The sequence below is a fragment of the Nycticebus coucang genome, chromosome 7 (assembly GCF_027406575.1).
Source record: "Nycticebus coucang isolate mNycCou1 chromosome 7, mNycCou1.pri, whole genome shotgun sequence".
NCBI classification, from domain to species: domain Eukaryota; kingdom Metazoa; phylum Chordata; class Mammalia; order Primates; family Lorisidae; genus Nycticebus; species Nycticebus coucang.
In genome coordinates, this window is record NC_069786.1 from 46,807,514 (window position 1) to 46,820,404 (window position 12,891).

Below are 12,891 nucleotides of genomic sequence, written 5' to 3' on the forward strand. Positions count from 1 at the left end.
GCCATTCTCACTGAGGTTAGGTGATATCTCGGGGTAGTTTTGATTTGCATTTCTCTGATGATTAGGGACGATGAGCATTTTTTTATATGTTTGTTAGCCATTCATCTGTGTTCTTTAGAGAAGGTTCTATTCATCTCTCTTGCCCAGTGATATATGGGATTGTTGGGGCTTTTTTTGTTGTTGATTAATCTGAGTTCTCTGTAGGTCCTAGTTATCAATCTTTTGTCCAATTCATTATATGCAAATATCTTTTCCTATTCTGAAGGTTACCTATCTGCTTTGGTTGTTGTTTCCTTAATGGTACAGAAGATTTTCAGTTCAATTAAGTCCCCTTTGTTTATTTTTGTTATTGTTGCAATTGTCATGGAAGTATTCTTCATAAAATCTTTCCACAAGCCAATATCTTTGAGTGTTTTTCCCACACTTTCTTTGAGGATTTTCAGTGTTTCATGCCTTAGGTTTAAATCTTTTATCCATCTTGAATCAATTTTTGGAAGTGGTGAGAGGTGAGGGTCCAATCTCACTCTTTTTTTGTGAGACAGAGTCTCACTATGTTGCCCTCAGTAGAGTGATGTGGCATCACAGCTCAGAGTAACCTCCCACTCTTGGACTTAAGCGATTCTCTTGCCTTAGCCTCCTAAGTAGCTGGGACTACAGGTACCCACCACAATGCCTGGCTGTTGTTGTTGTTATTGTCATTGTTGTTTTAGCTGGCCTGGACTGGGTTCGAACCCACCAGCCTTTGTGTATGTGGCTGGCACCCTACCCACTGAGCTATGAACACCACCCCAAATTTCACTCTTTTACATGTGGTTATCCAGTTCTCCCAACACCATTTATTGATTAGGGATTCTTTTCCCTAGTGTATGTTCATGTTTCATTTACCAAAGATAGGGTGGCTATAAAAGATAGGGTGGCTTTATCTCATGGTTTTCCATTCAGTTCCAAATGTCAAAGTCTCTATTTTTTTGCTAATACCATGCTGTTTTGATCACTATGGCCTTGTAGTATGGCTTAAAGTCTGGTAGAAAGATACCCCCAGCTTTGTTTTTATTACTAAGAATTGCCTTGGATATCCAGGTTTCTTTCTGGTTCCATACAAAATTATTTTTTCCAAATATTGAAAGTATGATGATAGTATTTTAATGGGGATTGCATTGAACCTGTAGATTGCTTTGGGAAGTATAAACATTTTGACAGTGTTGATTCTCTCCAGCCATGAGCATGGTATGTTCTTACATTTGTTTTTTTATCTGTTTGTTTGGTTGGTTGGTTGGGTTTTTTACAGTTTTGGGCCGGGGCCGGGTTTGAACCTGCCACCTCTGGTATATGGGGCCAGCACCCTACTCACTGAGCCACAGGTGTTGCCCCCTGTTCTTCCATTTGTTAATATCTCCTGCTATTTCATTTCTTAGGGTTTCGTAATTTTTCTTATAGAGGTCCTTCCTTAGCCTCTTTTGTTAGGTATATTCCTAGGTATTTCTTTTCTTTTTCTTTCTTTCTTTCTTTCTTTTTTTTTTTTTTTTAAGGTACTGTGAAGGGAATTGTGTCCTTGATTAGATTCTCATCTTTGCTGTTGTTGGCATATACAAAAGCTACTGATTTGTGGACATAGATTTTATATCCTGAGACATTGCCATATTTTTGATCACTTCCAGGGGTCTTGTGGTTGAGTCTTTGGGGTTCTCTAAATATAAGATTATATCATCAACAAAGAGCAAGAGTTTGACCTCCTCTGCTCCCATTTGTATGCCCTTTATTTCCTTCTCTTGCCTGATTGTAGTGGCTAGAACTTCCAGCACTATGTTAAATAGTAGTGGTGATAGAGGACAACCTTGTCTGTTTCCAGTTCTAAGGGGAAAAGCTTTCAATTTTACTCCATTCAGTATAATATTAGCTGTGAGTTTGTCATAGATGTATTCAATCAGTTTAACAAATGTGCTACCTATGCCTAATTATTAAGTCTTCTAATTAGGAATGGATGCTGAACTTTATTGAATGCTTTTTCTGCATCTATTGAGAGGGTCATATGGTCTTTGTTTTTGCTTCTGTTGATATGGTGCATTATGTTTATGGACTTGTGTATGCCAAACCAGCCTTGCATCCTAGAATGAAACCTACTTGATTGTGATGAATGATTTTTTTAATGTGTAGGTGTAATCTGTTGGCTATGATTTTATTGAAAATGTTTGCGGCCATTTTCGAGTGATGCCTGATCTTAGCAATCTAGCGGGAGGGACCGGATTAGCTGTCTGAGAGTACAGTTACCACTAGGACTGGGCCAAAAAAAAAAAAAAAAAACTCCCCCCATCCCCTGGAGCAAAGGGCAGTCGGCGGCGCTTCGCCAAGGTTGGTGCAGTCGGTTTTGACCTTTAGGAGAGAGCCAATTCTGGAGAACAACCTAACGTCTTTGATTGAATACTCACATAATATGTTGGAACATGCTAGGAGATTAAGATCTAATGATGATAAAATGAAGATCATAATAAAAACACCTTCCACTTAGCTTAGCAGTTCTTACGTTCAAGACGATGAAAGAAGAAATGTTGGAAGTTTGAAAGAAGAGCAGCGATCCCTGTGTGATATTTTAATAGAATGACAGAATGAATGGACCACGATTGCCAGACAGCCCTTGAACCAATTTGTGCTATAAAAGATTATTAGAAAGGGAGGCGGAGCAAGATGGCAGCCGAGTAACAGCTTCCTTGCATCTGGGCACCGTGAATCTGGGGAGATAGGACTCCAGGCATCTCTGGCTGGTGGGAACTGCCTAGCATCACTCCTATGAGGATACAAGGAGTCAGCGAGAGACTTCTGGACCCCAAGAGGAGGACTAAAACAGTGGAAAACCGGCAAGTGGTCGCGTGTGTTCAATCCGTCTAAACCCGCCCACAACTGTAAGTTCAGTAGCAGTGAGACTGCAAACCAGAAAGGCCTTACCTGTGAACTGTTTTGATGTCCTTGGACTTGGCACTGAGTTGAACTGCCCTGGGGAAGGCCTGAGCGGGAGTGCGGAGAACTTTGGCCGTTGTCTAGGGCCCCAGTCTGAGCCGCTGAGCCAGACGGAGCTAATAGTGTTTGGCGGTGGGTCACACGGAACCATTGCCAGTGATCTGCCCCAGCAAGCTCCGCCCTCAGGGTCACAGAGCTAGAAACAGGTGGGAGCTTGTAACCCAGCAACCAAGTAGCCTAAGGGTGGGGTCTGAGCCGCCTTGCAGCCCTAACCCTCAGGGGCAGAGTGAGACCGGTTTTGGCACACTGGGTAAGTGGATAGCCACTTCAACAGTGATTCCAGTGAGAAAGCTGGGAAAGCTTCTGCTCAGCAAGTTTACAAGTTCAAAGTGCCTTTTAAGTGGGCTGAAGAGAGATTTAGGGAGTCTACCTGCTGGGGTTTGAGAAATCAGCAGCCTCCAGTCGTATCAGAACTGTGACTAACATCTCATACCCCAGAAGAACACGTGTTGCCCAGACAATATTCAATAACATATACAAACTGCTTTGTTTTTGGTTGTGTATTTTTTTCTTTTTTTTTTGTTTGGGTGGGTTTTTTTGTTTGTTTGTTTATTTTGACGTTGTTGATGTTCTTTTGCTTTTTAATTTCAATCTTTTCCATACAGATCCCTTTTTCTTTCTCAGTTTTTCTAGTTTAATTATAATTTCCCATTGCTGCCTTTTTTAATAACTACAACTTCATTTTTGCTAGCGTTTCTACCCCTATCATTTGGTTTTTCACCCAATTGTATCCCCGTAAAGTTTTCTGTTTGCTTGTTTTGGTTTGATTTATAGCATTTTTGTCTTATCTCTCTACTTGGTGGAGGTGGGGTACTGTGTCTGATCAGGTTAGCAAAGAGCTGCTGACCTCAAGGGAACCACCCAACTGGGCACCCCCAGAAGGTGGGGTTTTTTTAAGGTTGTGCCAAAGTACCCTACTGTACACCTATATTGCCCTGTCTCCCTCTTTCTGTGCCTCTCTTCTTTTTGTCAATATTCCTTATACCCACCGCCTCTCCTTTCTCTATCTTTCTTTTTTTTCTTATCACTCGGTCCTCCTTTCTTTCATCCCTTTTTTGCTCCTCAACCTTCTCACCCTTCTGGTCCTGTAACCCTTAGTCCACAGGCACAAGAACTTAAAGAGCAAGAGGAAGTGAAAGGAAAATTAGGGCAAGGAAACAGATAAAAGAAATCACTCATGAGGAAGAATCAGCAGAAAACTCCAGGCAACATGAAGAACCAGTCCAGAACAACCCCGCCAAGGGACCATGAGGTAGCTACTGCAGAGGATTCCACCTATACAGAAATGTTAGGAATGACAGAAAGGGAATTTAGAATACACATGTTGAAAACAATGAAAGAAATGATGGAAACAATGAAGGAAACTGCTAATAAAGTGGAAAATAACCAAAAGGAAATCCAAAAACAGAATCAAATCAGAGATGAACGATATGAAGAATATAAAAAGGATATACCAGAGCTGAAGGAAATGAAACGGTCGATCAGGGAACTTAAAGATGCAATGGAAAGTATCAGCAACAGGTTAGACCATGCAGAAGAAAGAATTTCAGAGGTAGAAGACAAAGTTTTTGAGATAACTCAGATAGTAAAAGAGGCAGAAAAGAAGAGAGAGAAAGCAGAACGTTCTCTGTCAGAATTATGGGACTTTATGAAGCATTCCAACATACGAGTTATAGGAATTCCAGAAGGGGAAGAAGAATGCCCCAGAGGAATGGAAGCCATACTAGAGAATATTATAAAAGAAAATTTCCCAAAGATCACCACAGATTCTGACACACTGCTTTCAGAGGGATATCGGACCCCAGGTCACCTCAACTCTAACCGAGCTTCTCCAAGACACATTGTGATGAACCTGTCCAAAGTCAAGACAAAAGAAAAGATTCTGCAAGCTGCCAGGAGTAAGCGCCAGTTGACCTACAGGGGCAAATCCATCAGAGTGACCGCAGACTTCTCTAATGAAACTTTCCAAGGAAGAAGACAATGGTCATCTACCTTTAATCTACTTAAACAGAACAATTTCCAGCCCAGAATTCTGTACCCTGCTAAGCTAAGCTTCAAAATTGACAGAGAAATCAAATCATTTACGGATATACAAACGTTCAGGAAATTCGCCACAACAAGACCAGCTCTACAGGAAATACTTCAACCTGTTCTGCACACTGACCACCACAATGGATCAGCAGCAAAGTAAGAACTCAGAAATCAAAGGACAGAACCTAACCTCCACACTGATGCAAAAGATAAAACTAAGCAATGGACTCTCACCAAATAAGACGAATAGAATACTACCACACTTATCAATTATCTCCATAAATGTTAATGGCTTGAATTCCCCAATGAAGAGACATAGATTGGCTGACTGGATTAAAAAACACAAGCCATCCATTTGCTGTCTGCAGGAAACACACCTGGCTTCAAAAGACAAATTAAAGCTCCGAGTCAAGGGTTGGAAGACAATTTTTCAGGCAAATGGAATTCAGAAGAAAAGAGGAGTTGCAATCTTATTTTCAGATACATGTGGATTTAAAGCAACTAAAGTCAAAAAAGACAAAGATGGTCACTTTATATTGGTCAAGGGAAAAATACAACAAGAAGACATTTCAATTCTAAATATTTATGCACCCAATTTAAATGCTCCCAGATTCTTGAAGCAGACCTTACTCAGTCTGAGCAATATGATATCTGATAATACCATCATAACAGGGGACTTTAACACACCTCTTACAGAGCTGGACAGATCCTCTAAACAGAAATTAAACAAAGATATAAGAGATTTAAATGAGACCCTAGAACAACTATGCTTGATAGACGCATATAGAACACTCCACCCAAAAGACAAAGAATATACATTCTTCTCATCACCCCATGGAACATTCTCCAAAATTGATCATATCCTGGGACACAAAACAAATATCAACAGAATCAAAAGAATTGAAATTTTACCTTGTATCTTTTCAGACCATAAGGCACTAAAGGTGGAACTCAACTCTAACAAAAATGCTCGACCCCACCCAAAGGCATGGAAATTAAACAATCTTCTGTTGAATAACAGATGGGTGCAGGAAGAAATAAAACAGGAAATCATTAACTTCCTTGAGCATAACAACAATGAAGACACAAGCTACCAAAACCTGTGGGATACTGCAAAAGCAGTTTTGAGAGGAAAATTCATCGCTTTAGATGCCTACATTTGAAAACCAGAAAGAGAGCACATCAACAATCTCACAAGAGATCTTATGGAATGGGAAAAAGAAGAACAATCTAAGCCTAAACTCAGTAGAAGAAGAGAAATATCCAAAATCAAATCAGAGATCAATGAAATTGAAAACAAAAGAATCATTCAGAAAATTAATGAAACAAGGAGTTGGTTTTTTGAAAAAATAAATAAAATAGATAAACCATTGGCCAGACTAACTAGAAATAGAAAAGTAAAATCTCTAGTAACCTCAGTTAGAAACGATAAAGGGGAAACAACAACTGATCCCACAGAGATACAAGAGATCATCTCTGAATACTACCAGAAACTCTATGCCCAGAAATTTGACAGTGTGAAGGAAATGGATCAATATTTGGAATCACACCCTCTCCCTAGACTTAGCCAGGAAGAAATAGAGCTCCTGAACAGACCAATTTCAAGCACTGAGATCAAAGAAACAATAAAAAAGCTTCCAACTAAAAAATGCCCTGGTCCAGATGGCTTCACTCCAGAATTCTATCAAACCTTCAAGGAAGAGCTTATTCCTGTACTGCAGAAATTATTCCAAAAAACTGAGGAAGAAGGAATCTTTCCCAACACATTCTATGAAGCAAACATCACCCTGATACCAAAAAAAGGAAAAGACCCAAACAAAAAGGAGAATTTCAGACCAATCTCACTCATGAATATAGATGGAAAAATTCTCAACAAAATCCTAGCCAATAGATTACAGCTTATCATCAAAAAAGTCATTCATCATGATTAAGTAGGCTTCATCCCAGGGATGCAAGGCTGGTTTAACATACGCAAGTCCATAAACGTTATCCACCATATTAACAGAGGCAAAAATAAAGATCACATGATCCTCTCAATAGATGCAGAAAAGGCATTTGATAAAATCCAGCATCCTTTTCTAATTAGAACACTGAAGAGTATAGGCATAGGTGGCACATTTCTAAAACTGATTGAAGCTATCTATGACAAACCCACAGCCAATATTTTACTGAATGGAGCAAAACTCAAAGCTTTTCCTCTTAGAACTGGAACCAGACAAGGTTGTCCTCTGTCACCTTTACTATTCAACATAGTGCTGGAAGTTCTAGCCAATACAATTAGGCAAGACAAGGAAATAAAGGGAATCCAAATGGGAGCAGAGGAGGTCAAACTCTCCCTCTTTGCTGACGACATGATCTTATACTTAGAGAACCCCAAAGACTCCTAGAAGTCATCAAAAAATACAGTAATGTTTCAGGATATAAAATCAATGTCCACAAGTCAGTAGCCTTTGTACACACCAATAACAGTCAAGATGAGAAGCTAATTAAGGACACAACTCCCTTCACCATAGTTTCAAAGAAAATGAAATACCTAGGAATATACCTTACGAAGGAGGTGAAGGACCTCTATAAAGAAAACTTTGAACTCCTCAGAAAGGAAATAGCAGAGGATGTTAACAAATGGAAGAACATACCATGCTCATGGATGGGAAGAATCAACATTGTTAAAATGTCTATACTTCCCAAAGCAATCTACCTATTCAATGCCATTCCTATCAAAGTACCTACATAGTACTTTCAAGATTTGGAGAAAATGATTCTGCATTTTGTATGGAACCGGAAAAAACCCCGTATAGCTAAGGCAGTTCTTAGTAACAAAAATAAAGCTGGGGGCATCAGCATACCAGATTTTAGTCTGTACTACAAAGCCATAGTGCTCAAGACAGCATGGTACTGGCACAAAAACAGAGACATAGACACTTGGAATCGAATTGAACACCAAGAAATGAAACTAACATCTTATAACCACCTAATCTTCGATAAACCAAACAAGAACTTACCTTGGGGGAAAGACTCCCTATTCAATAAATGGTGTTGGGAGAACTGGATGTCTACATGTAAAAGACTGAAACTGGACCCACACCTTTCCCCACTCACAAAAATTGACTCAAGATGGATAAAGGACTTAAATTTAAGGCATGAAACAATAAAAATCCTCCAAGAAAGCATAGGAAAAACACTGGAAGATATTGGCCTGGGGGAAGACTTCATGAAGAAGACTGCCATGGCAATTGCAACAACAACAAAAATAAACAAATGGGACTTCATTAAACTGAAAAGCTTCTGTACAGCCAAGGAGACAATAACCAAAGCAAAGAGACAACCTACACAATGGGAAAGGATATTTGCATATTTTCAATCAGACAAAAGCTTGATAACCAGGATCTATAGAGAACTCAAATTAATCCACATGAAAAAAGCCAACAATCCCTTATATCAATGGGCAAGAGACATGAATAGAACTTTCTCTAAAGATGACAGACGAATGGCTAACAAACACATGAAAAAATGTTCATAATCTCTATATATTAGAGAAATGCAAATCAAAACAACCCTGAGATATCATCTAACCCCAGTGAGAATGGCCCACATCACAAAATCTCAAAACTGCCGATGCTGGCGTGGATGTGGAGAGAAGGGAACACTTTTACACTGCTGGTGGGACTGCAAACTAGTACAACCCTTCTGGAAGGAAGTATGGAGAAACCTCAAAGCACTCAAGCTAGACCTCCCATTTGATCCTGCAATCCCATTACTGGGCATCTACCCAGAAGGAAAGAAATCCTTTTATCCTAAGGACACTTGTACTAGACTGTTTATTGCAGCTCAATTTACAATCGCCAAAATGTGGAAAGAGCCTAAATGCCCACCAACCCAGGAATGGATTAACAAGCTGTGGTATATGTATACCATGGAATACTATTCAGCCATTAAAAAAAATGGAGACTTTACATCGTTCGTATTAACCTGGATGGAAGTGGAAGACATTATTCTTAGTAAAGCATCACAAGAATGGAGAAGCATGAATCCTATGTACTCAATCTTGATATGAGGACAATTAATGACAATTAAGGTTAGGGGGGGAAGCAGAAAGAGGGATGGAGGGAGGGGGATGGGGCCTTAGTGTGTGTCACACTTTATGGGGGCAAGACATGATTGCAAGAGGGACTTTACCTAACAATTGTAATCAGTGTAACTGGCTTATTGTACCCTCAATGAATTCCCAAGAATAAAAAAAAAAAAAGAAAATGTTTGCATTGGGCGGCACCTGTGGCTCAGTGAGCAGGGCGCCGGCCCCATATACCGAGGGTGGCGGGTTCAAACCCAGCCCCTGCCAAACTGCAACGGAAAAATAGCCAGGCGTTGTGGTGCGCGCCTGTAGTCCCAGCTGCTCGGGAGGCTGAGGCAAGAGAATCGCGTAAGCCCAAGAGGTAGAGGTTGCTGTGAGCCATGTGATGCCACGGCACTCTACCTGAGGGCGGTGCAGTGGGACTCTGTCTCTACAACAAAAAGAAAATGTTTGCATCTATGTTCATTAGTGAAATTGATCTGAAGTTCTCCTTTTTAGCTGGGTCTTTTCCTGGTTTGTTATCAGGGTAATGTTTGCTTCATAGAAAGTGTTGTGGAAGATTCCTTTCTTCTTAATTTTTTGGAATAATTTCTGCAGTATGAGTATAAGCTCTTCTTTAAAGGTTTGATAGAATTCTGGTGTGAATCTATCTGGACCAAGGCATTTTTTTGTTGAGAAATGTTTTATTGTTTCTTTGATCTCAGTTCTTGAAATTGGTCTGTTCAAGAGATGTATTTCTTCTTGGTTACGTCTAGGGACAGATTTGGATTCCAGGCATTGATCCATTTCCTTCACATTGTCAAAGTTCTGGGCATAGAGTTTCTTGTAGTACTCAGAGATGATCTCTGAGGCATCTATGTTATTTCCCCTTTATCGTTTCTGATTGAGGTTATTAGAGATTTTACTTCTGTTTCTAGTTAATCTGAACAAAGGTTTATCGATTTTATTTTATTTTTTGAAAAAACAACTTTTTGTTTCACTAATTTTCTGAATTAATTTTCATTAATTTTCTTTTAGAGACAGAGTCTCACTTTATCACCCATGGTAGAGTGCTGTGGCATCACAGCTCACAGCAACCTCATACTCTTGGGCTTAAGTGATTCTCTTGTCTCAGCCTCCCAAATAGCTGGGACTATAGGCGCCCTCCACAATGCCTGGCTATTTTTTGTTGCAGTTGTCATTGTTGTTTAGTTGGTCCAGGCTGGTTTCAAACACTCCAACCGAGGGTTATGTGACCGGCACTTGTAACCACTGTGCTATGGTTGCTGAGCCAGAATAAAAGCCATTTTAATTTAAAAAAAAAAAAAAATCACAAGCAGGGAGAAACAAGAAGAAAAGAAAGAAAGACAGCCTGCTGGGGCTGCTGGATTAGAGCTCCTAAAACAGCCTGAGAGAAAGTACTAGTTGTTCATTCTGACTTTATTAAACTTTCATGTGGTGGCAAAATTTGTTTGAACTTCACTAAACCCTCCAAATAAAAGGACTAGGTTGGACCATCTGGTTCACTAGGATGAAATCATTTAATTCAGGACAAGCAATTATCAATAATTGTTTTAGGATAGTTAAGAGCAGAAATTCTTAGTCCCACCTGCTCTGTATCTCTCCTAGTTCTGAGGTTACTTTGTCAGATTCTGCTCCTTTCTATGACTGTGAGCAAGAAGAGACAGATTCGCTGTACTCAATGGCTCTAAGTCCAGTGTTTCCAGATGATCTCAGAAGCAAGCCGTGTAATTCTGTCAAGTGGCTCATTTTTCTTATATGAAAAGTAAGGTTCTGGCTCTCCGCCTGCCCGCCAGCCAGTCCTCTCAGCACACGCTGGGCCGCCCGACGACGTGGGAGCCGCATGCGCCGGATGAAGAGGAAAAACATGAAGAACGAAATTGCTGCTGTTGTCTTCTTTTTCACAAGGCTAGTTCGAAAACATGGTAAGTTGAAAAAAGAGACAGTTGAGAGGTTTGCTGAGAAATTGACTCTAATAATTCAAGAAAAATACAAAATCACTGGTATCCAAAAAAACCACCGAAAGGACAGGCTTACAGATGCAGTCGTGTCAATTAAGTTTCAGAGAGTTGATCCTGATATCCTGAAAGCTTGTGAGAACAGCTGCATCTTTATAGTGACCTGGGCTTGCCAAAGGAGCTTACTCTCTGGGTAGAGCCATGTGAGGTGTGCTGTCGGTATGGAGAGAAAAACAAGGCATTCATATTTGCCAGTTTTGAAAATGAGGATGAAAACAAGGACAAGATCTCCAAGAAAGTTACCAGGGCCCTTGATAAAGTTACCTCTGATTATCATTCAGGATCTTCTTCCTCAGATGAAGAAACAAGTAAGGAAGTGGAAGTGAAACCCAATTCAGTGACTGCAACACCAAGCCCAGCGTACCAGATTTTGGAACTGATATTCCCACCTCTTCCAGTGTGGCATCCATTGCCCAGAAAAAAGCCAGGAACCTACCGAGGCAATGGCCATCAGAAGCACTACCCTTCTCCTGTTCCATTTGGTTATCCAAATCAGGGAAGGAAAAATAAACCCAACCGTCCAATTCCAGTGACGTGGGTACCTCCTTCTGGAATGCATTGTGACCAGAATCACTGGATTAATCTTCACATGTTAGCACCTCACTAGCTTCTTTTGATTTTGTTGGTGTCATGTTGACAGAAAGGTAGAATAAACCCCTTTACCATGCATTGAAAATTAAAAGTTCATGCTAGTAGCAGTAAAGTTAGATGGACCAAACCATCAAACTTATTTTTACAGAAGTTACTGAAAATAAGCTTTCTTAAAAATATATATGCACTTTATTTATTTTTTTTCTTTTTTTTTTTTTTTTGCACTTTAGATATATTGATATAGTTTGGGAAACATTATTAAAGTTAGTCAATGCCTGAGTTTTTATTATTGGACTTGAGTATTTATATATTGTGCATCAACTCTTGAATATGAGAACACTGTAGAAGTGGATGATCTGTTGTAGCACCTTTGAGCATTTACTTTATGAAGCATTTGCTTTATGGAGTGTATGTAAGTTATTTATATACAAGGAGATCTATTTTATGTCATTTAGAAAAACTGTGTGAAATCATGTAGTTGCCAATAAAAAGTAGTTTGAGGCATAAAAAAAAAGAAAAGTAAGGTTCTATCACTATCACTACTACTATGTATCAAATGAACACACAAGGAAACTGAGGCACAGAGGGAGTAAGCCACTAACTCAAGATGTTCCAGCTAACAAGTGTTGGGGAGAGAGATCTGAACCAAGGCAGTCTGACTCCTGAGCCTGGGTCTGTCACATTGCTCTATGTTGTCCTGGCTACAAACTAAATTGAGAATACACAGTTCTGCTTTCAGGGAGAAGTCCAGGGAAAGCAGGAGAGGTTGGAAGGCCAAACTCTGTCTGAATAAAACTGCTAGCCCTGTGTTTTGAGATTACCCCTTCTACACAGCCCTCCCTTCCCAGGTTTTGAGGCAGCCTGTCAGGATCAACCTATACTTTCAACCTGAAAATGGGTATGTTCATTATTCACGAAAGTGATAGTCATATGGTGATTGTATTATGCAGTTTACCCAGCACTTTTGCTTTAAAGTGCAATAATAAAATTTGCATTTAATAAAAAAAATGAAAAGAAAGAAGAAACAAGAAGGAAGGAGAAAAAGAAAACAAAAAAAAAGGGAAGGGAGATGAAAGAAAATAATTGAAGAATAGGAGAGAATGAGGACAGGAAGAGAGAATGAGAGTGATATAAAAAATGGTTTGATTGGCATGGTGTTAAGGCTAC

General features: G+C 39.7%; 1 pseudogene; it reads left to right on the forward strand.

The window, feature by feature from the left end:
• The first annotated feature begins 10,982 nt into the window (after positions 1-10,982).
• LOC128590807 (protein BTG3-like) lies at positions 10,983-11,740 on the forward strand (annotated as a pseudogene).
• The last annotated feature ends 1,151 nt before the right edge of the window (positions 11,741-12,891 follow it).